This window comes from Danio rerio, chromosome 24, assembly GCF_049306965.1.
Source record: "Danio rerio strain Tuebingen ecotype United States chromosome 24, GRCz12tu, whole genome shotgun sequence".
Taxonomy (NCBI): domain Eukaryota; kingdom Metazoa; phylum Chordata; class Actinopteri; order Cypriniformes; family Danionidae; genus Danio; species Danio rerio.
In genome coordinates, this window is record NC_133199.1 from 8,210,001 (window position 1) to 8,217,626 (window position 7,626).

The 7,626-nt window shown below is 32.9% G+C and overlaps 1 protein-coding gene across 1 annotated transcript in view; it reads right to left on the reverse strand.

Annotated features, from left to right (window-relative positions):
- bloc1s5 (biogenesis of lysosomal organelles complex-1, subunit 5, muted) overlaps positions 1-47 on the reverse strand; it is a 5,059-nt gene extending 5,012 nt beyond the window's left edge. The window contains exon 1 of the mRNA NM_001030066.2: positions 1-47. This exon is cut by the window's left edge and continues 137 nt beyond it. The gene's annotated coding sequence lies outside the window, so the exon portion shown is untranslated.
- Positions 48-7,626: the final 7,579 nt, after the last annotated feature.

Genomic DNA, 7,626 nt, shown 5'->3' on the forward strand with positions numbered 1-7,626 from the left:
AGAAAAATAAGGAAGTACACCGCACAACAAAATCACGTGCAGACGATAACAGAAGATGCAAGCAAAATAAAAGTCCAAACTTCAAAATAAAAGTTAATACATGACACAAAAGCCCGATATAGGAAAAAGGTTACAGAAAGACCTGTTTGAGGTCATGTAAAATTATTATAAGGGACGTACTTAATCAATAAGCGAGGTAAGCAGCTGCTTAGGGCTCTGGGGAATTAGGGGGTCTCGAACAATGCCAAGAAGAGCTCTTAAAAAAATTTAATCATATGTTGTAAAATCTGTTTATAACCATTAAAATTGAAAGCTATTAACTTCTTTTTAAAAAACAGGCACGTTCCTTTCGTACTCTACATGTAAATGTCTAATAACAAAAATGGCTAATTAACTCTACATAGTTTGTTTGTAAACTTTTCTTTATTATTTGTGAATTTATTGTATTTAATTTTACATTAAGAAGATAAAGCTTTTACCTAAAATATATATTTTAACACGCAGTTTATTTACATAAAAAACGAATCCACAGGAGAAAAAAATGTCTATAGAGAAAGAGAGTTTTAATGCTAGGCCCCAAACATGGAATAGTTTTTCTTTCTTTTTTTATTAATTTACATTATGTTTTCCTTTCAATTAATTAATTAATTAAGCTATCTATCTATCTATCTATCTATCTATCTATCTATCTATCTATCTATCTATCTATCTATCTATCTATCTATCTATCTATCTATCTATCTATCTATCTATCTATCTATCTATCTGTCTATCTATCATCTCTTGAAGAAGCAGAAGAACAGCAGGAATGGTCAAAAACCGAAGGGTGAGTAGATACAAGTTTCAGTGAATTATTTCTTCAACAATGATAGTATTAGTTGGTAGTATGATAAGTAATAAGTGTATTTAACTATACATAACTATACATGATATTCCCATCACTAAGAGTTACTGTTTTACCAAGATCCAGCCTCTGATGCCCTCTTCGGTCAGCATCGATTGTGGTAAGTTTCATGAACTCTTTCTACGTTATATTGCTATGCTAACTCACTAGCTATTCATGCTAACAATCCAAAATTGAAAAGGGCATTTGATATCTGATATAATTTAATTGTTTGTGTTTCAGAATAATACTTTTTTTTTTTTAAAGAGATACATCTAAACATAAACTTTTGAATGTACTTTCAAAGAATAGTGTCAACGTACATTATAGTTTGGCAGAAAGTATACAATTTGAGAAGTTCAATGACATAAACACATACTCAATATGCCTATGGGAATTCTGATACAGCAATACACTTTGTTACATCATTTTTATTTATGCAAAATAACAGAAAGTGTCAGCATAAAGGTTATATACTAAAATCAGGACTTCGTTTAATTCCTCAAAGACGTATCTGATTTCTCTCAGACAGAAATGACTTGCGATCAATCAGTCTGAATAGCTTTCTTTTATACAAAACAGGGTTTCATCAGAGCATATTACTTTTCAGTGTTTTACTTCTTACATATTCTGTGTCTATATACTATGGTTATAGATAAAAGTGATTGGCCAGCCTGGTGATAAAACGAATGGAGCTAATAATATGCCAAAACAATCTGAATTTTAATTCTGTTGATTTGAAATATTGATTTAATAAATCTGAATTTTTATATGCCGTTAAATTTTTTTTGGGAATTTGAATTTCTTCATTTGAATTTCAGAACTTGAATATTGAACATCTGAAATGTTAGACAACTGAATTTTTCAAGGCAGAATTACAGGGTGCGAATTATTATTATTATTTTTTTATTTATATATAGCCTAATGTAAAATTAAACCCATATAGGTCTATTTTAGCTTTAAGTATAGGGAAGGCTGCTTTCGGTTTTGGTCACACAAAACAAACATTTTGTTGAAAAGTCATCAAGTGGCTTTTGGATTTGATGTTCGAATTTCTTCATCTTGAAATTTTGAATCTGTATTATCTGTACCCAATATCTGCAGTTTAGGAATTCAGAACACAAAAAATCTGAAGTTTGAAAACATGTCTATTAAAAAAATCAGCCTTAAAAAATTCCAGCCTGATCTCACGAGAAAACGTAAGTATTTTACCTTTTGCCAGTTTAATGGCTAATTCGTACGAGTTCAGTTGTACGAAATTGTACGATTTTAAAAAGGAGGCACCCAACCTCACCCCTAAGCCCAACCGTCATTGGGTGATGAGCAAATCGTACTAAATTGTTCTAATTAGGTTGTACAAATTCCAATGAATTAGCCACAACATGTAAATCAAAAAGTTACGAATTGTTGTGAGATTGTGTTGAGAATTCAGTTGTCTTAAATTTCAGATAGTCAAGTTATGAAATTCAAACTCAAATGAAGAAATTCAAATTCAAAACAATTTTAAGTTAAGCATATAACAAATTCAGATTAAATAAATTACAATTGTCAATATTTCAAATGAACACTATTCAAATTCAGATTGTTTTGGCATATTATTAGCTCCAAACCTGGGCTGTATTTGTCTGCACTGGTAGTAATTAGTAATTAATATCTTGTAGAATAATGTATTCTACTCAAATGTTGTTCAGAAAAAGTCAGAAATAGTACACCATAACCCTCTTTTTGACTGAGCTAAATCTTTTTTTTTTTTTATTACACAATACACATAATATTCAACATTCTATACACGTTTCCATTTCATCATTCTCTAAACAATTGCCAAGCATTTACCACAAATGTATTATAATTGTGCAATATCTGTATTTTGGGCTTGCTTTTCCAAATTAAATGACTGTGAAAACTAACAAAGTCACAAGCTACGTTGACACTAGATGGAGACAAAGTATTACTTTTAGCGTTGAGATCTATTTTATGTGTCCTGTTAGCTGAGCAATGACAAATAACTCAACGATGTGTTAATGTTCTGTTAATATTGTTATTATTTTGTATCCTGGTTATTGTAATATATTAAATAACATTTAATATAATTCAATAAGATTAAGATAAATGGGAGGGTATTGGAAGAATTCAGATGAAAAAACCTCTAAATGCCATCTAAAATGTCCTCCTAAAATGAGCCCTTTTCTCAGCCTCATATTTATGTTAAGTTGTTTCACTTTTAAAGGCAATGAAAATAACTTATTTGTCACTATAAAAGTAAAATTACACAGGAGTTGGAGAAAAATGCTAATTTTAGAAGAAAATATAAAATGGCATTTGGTTTTTGCATCTAAACGCTTCGTTGGTAAAACTCTATATTACACATACAAAAGTTTGTTTTGACATACAACTAGATTAAATGGTTTCAAATTATATTGAACATTTAATTATTACACTTCGTCTTTACCTCCTTTCATTTCATTTGTTCAGTAAATTTTGACATCCCGAAAATGTGTATTCCAATAGTCAATTGCATTAATATTATTAATACTGCCTTATTTTACAAAATAAAATACTTTTAAGAAAGACTATTTACTTATTTTGAAGACAAAACAAAGTTGAAGCTCATGTTTTTCTGCTATTCCCTCTATTTATGAGACTATAAATAGTTTATTTGTGGTGGGGTATGTTGAGTGTGAGAGGGGTCTGCAGACAGGACTGTTATTGCTGTAATGAGACCGTGTCTCTGGGCATCATCATCTCTGCTGGAGCTAATGCCGAGCTTCAGGAAACCAGCATCAGTGCACATACAGGAGCTCTACTTGTACAATCGCATAGATGGACTAATTCCTTTGCTCACCAAAACTGCATTTATAGATTATAAAATATATATAGCAAAGGTAAAATGAGGAAGCAATGCTACAATTTAAAATAATGGTTCACAGCATTTATTAGAAATAGAAATCATGATTATACATTTCTTTAATGTATCTTCCGATTGATTTAAAGCATTCTTGCTAGATCCGTAAGATCAAAAATCACAATACACTACCTGACCAAAGTCTTGTCATCGATCCCTGTTGTTACAGTTGTACAGTAACAGCCTGACTTGTAGTTGATCATTTGTAAAAGTGGCAAAAAATATTTTTTTTTTTTAGATGAATCATGTTGAACAGCATCCCAATCATCACAATTACAGCAGAAAACCTATTGGAAGCCGCATAGACCCAGGATTCTCATAGAAATCAGTCAAGTTTGGTGAAGGGAAAAATCATGGTTTGGGGTTACATTCAGTATGGGGGCAAAGAGAGGGCAAATTTTTCAGCAGGATTGCGCTCCTTCTCATACTTTAGCCTCCCCATCAAAGTTCCTGAAAGCAAAAAAGGTCAAGGTGCTCCTGGATTGGCCAGCCCAGTCACCAGAAATGAACATTATTAAGCATGTCTGGGGTAAGATGATGGAGGAGGCATTGAAGATAAATGCAATGAATCTTGATGAACTCTGGGAGTCCTGCAAGAACGCTTTCTTTGCCAATCCAGATGACTTTATTAATAAGTTATTTGAGTCATTGCAGAGATGTATGGATGCAGTCCTCCAAGCTCATGCGAGTCATACTGTACACCGTATTAACTATTTTTCCACTGCACCATGACTTTATATTCTATACTCTACATTTGTTAAGTGACTTTATTTAAGCGTAATCTAGAGACCTTTACCTTTCATATAAGCCACTTTCTAACACTGACAAGAATTTTGTCAGGTAGTGTTGGTCATCTAATATATATATATATATATATATATATATATATGAGATGACTTATGTTGTGATACATATCATAAATATAAAGATGTATAAAGGACTATTTCTTTTTTACATTTTAATAATAAAGAAAAAACACACTCAGAAATTGACTCATTCATATCTGATCATATTTCTCAATTTATTAAGAACTTTAGGGCAAACGTCTCATTAAAATATAGAAATACATAATTAATAAAATATAAAACACTTTTCAAAAACCAATGAATACAGGGCCCAACATAAAAAACATCATACAATCACATGTAAACAAAAAGTAATATCGTGCTCATGTTAATTGTGAATCAACAATGGCAAAAATGTATTTTGTAACACTACAAAGAGCATAATATGAAATTAAAGACTTTCTATTTTGTCAAAATGCCATATATCATCATATTGCACAGCCCTATTTCTTGCTGAATAAGCCTTAACAAGCAAACATTGTGTGTATATGTTGGTTGTCCTGGGAGCAGTTGTCACAAGGTCTATATCAACACAGCTTTAAGTCACAAGTCCAACAATGTCTTGTTTTCTCCAGCAACGGATCTGTATGTAAACAAACTGTAGTACTGTAGCATAAATAAATTCTGTTATTTATACTACAGGGTATATACTAAAGGGTACATTGTTTATTCAGGTAAACAAAAAATGATTTTTGCTGTTTGTTCAAACTACTTATTTAAAATGAGCTGATACCACACAATTATTGACTTTATTTGGGACAACTTCATTGTTTCATGTTCAATCCACTTACATTTGTAAAAACTAGTAAGTTAACTTAGCTCCTTCATGTTTTCCCAACACAAATCGATTGTGTGCAGCTCAACATTTTATCCAGTGAACTTTTTTGTCTTAGGTTATCCTAGAATTATTCTGTCTTATGCAATGTAAGTCTTGTAATTTTATGTAATCCATTAGAATTGTAAATTCAACTTCAATTATTCATTGTCTTAGGCATATACATGTATTTTTATTATATAGTTTAAATTAATTTGCTTATTAATTATTTATTTATTTATGAAAATCATTACATTTTAATTTAAACCATTTAATTACCATTATGACAACGTGCGCTATTTATAATTTGTCAGTATGCATACATTTGTGGTTAAGTTGTAAGTTTTTCTTCTTAGTGCATATATTTAATTCAATTCATCTTTATTTTTATAACGCTTTTACAATGTAGATTGTGTCAAAGCAGCTTAACAGAAGTTCTAGTAAATTGAAAATATATCAGTCCAGTTTTCAGAGTTCATTAGTGAAAGTTCATTAGTGAATTTCATTAGTGAAAGTCCAAACACTGAAGAGCAAATACATCGATGTGCAGCTCCACAAGTCCCAAACCAAGCAAGCAGTGGCAACCGTGGCAAGGAACAAACTTCACCAGTTGACGAAAGTAAAGGGAAAAAAAAAAAAACTTGAGAGAAACCAGGCTCAGTTGGGCATGGCTATTTCTCCTCTGGCCAACCTTCTTGTGCAGAGCTGCAGTCTATACAGTACATTGTAGGAATGCTGGACGTCCATCGTGGAGAAGCTGCAGGTGTGGGTAGGTTACCGGTGGGTGTTCAGGCTGGCTCATGGCATCAATGCAGAGTTGTTGTGAAGCCATTGATATTTTGGCGGTGTGCTTTGGATCATTGTCCAGCTGGAAGATGAACTATCGCCCAAGTCTGAGGTCAGAAGCGCTTCCCCACCGATCACTCAGCTTAGATGACCAACCAGCTCTAGGAAGAGTCCTGGTGGTTCCAAACATCTTCCACTTATGGATAATGGAGGCCACTGTGCTCATTAATACTGTCAGAGCAGCTAAAATTTTTTTTCTGTAACCTTCTTCAGTCGTGTGCCTCGAGATAATCCTGTCTCAAAGGTCTATAGACAATTCCTTTGTCTTCATGCTTGGTTTGTGCTTTGACATGCACTGTCAACCCTTGGACCCAAAGGCGGGCTAATAATTCTGACGTCAACTGCATATATTGCGATCGTGATGTTTGAAAGTATTACAGCGCTTTGTAAATGTTTATTATTACCATTTGTTGAGTCTCCCCGTACAGTTTGAAAGAGTGCTTGGAGCCTGAAGCTGCTTCATGTGACGTCACACTTAATAAGCCGATACTTTTTATCATCGGCCATGCTTGATTATGCAAATAAATGATGTCAAAAAGTTTTAATAAGTTAATAATTATTTTAATAAGTTAATCAGGATTCAATCATTTTTTTTTTTTTTACATAATAAAGAGTTTAACATAACATTTTTAGTCAGTTTGATTGATGTAAGTTGAGATGACTAGAAAAGTTCAATTGATTCAACTCAAAAATGTAGAACAGTGTTCCCAGTACTAGGCGGGGGCGGACAGGCCATCTGGCTATTCTGGCAAATGCCAGAAGGGCTGGACCATTTTTTAAATGTGGGCCGGTATGCTATTTTTTTATATTTTATTTTAATAAGTATTGCTTTTGTCTCTTGCAAGATATTAATATTATGATGATGATGATGATGATAAAATTATTAATAATAAATGTTAAGCATTTGGGCCAATTGGCAATGGCCGGCTAGTTTTGAGATGGGCCGACCCAATCAGAGATTACGCGGATGTAAGCAAAATCTGGCAAGAATGTCAAACAAATAGTAAGTGCTACTCAAGCTTATTGTCAGAGATGGACCGTAAAAAAGGAAAGGCGTTGCCAAAAAGCTCAGAGAAAGCTAAAGATTGACACTGCCAAATGCATAAAATTAACTGTCTCGAAAAAGGGCAGCACAATGGGTAGTGCTGTCGCCTCACAGCAAGAAGGTTGATGGTTCAAGCCTCGGCTGGGTCAGTTAGAGTTTCTGCGTGGAGTTTGCATGTTCGCGTGGGTTTCCCTGACAAGTCTAAACACAAAATAGGTATCTATTACATATGGTACTGCTTATATTATTTTACCAATTGTACACCAATAAAAGTAGTGAATGTGCGTATGC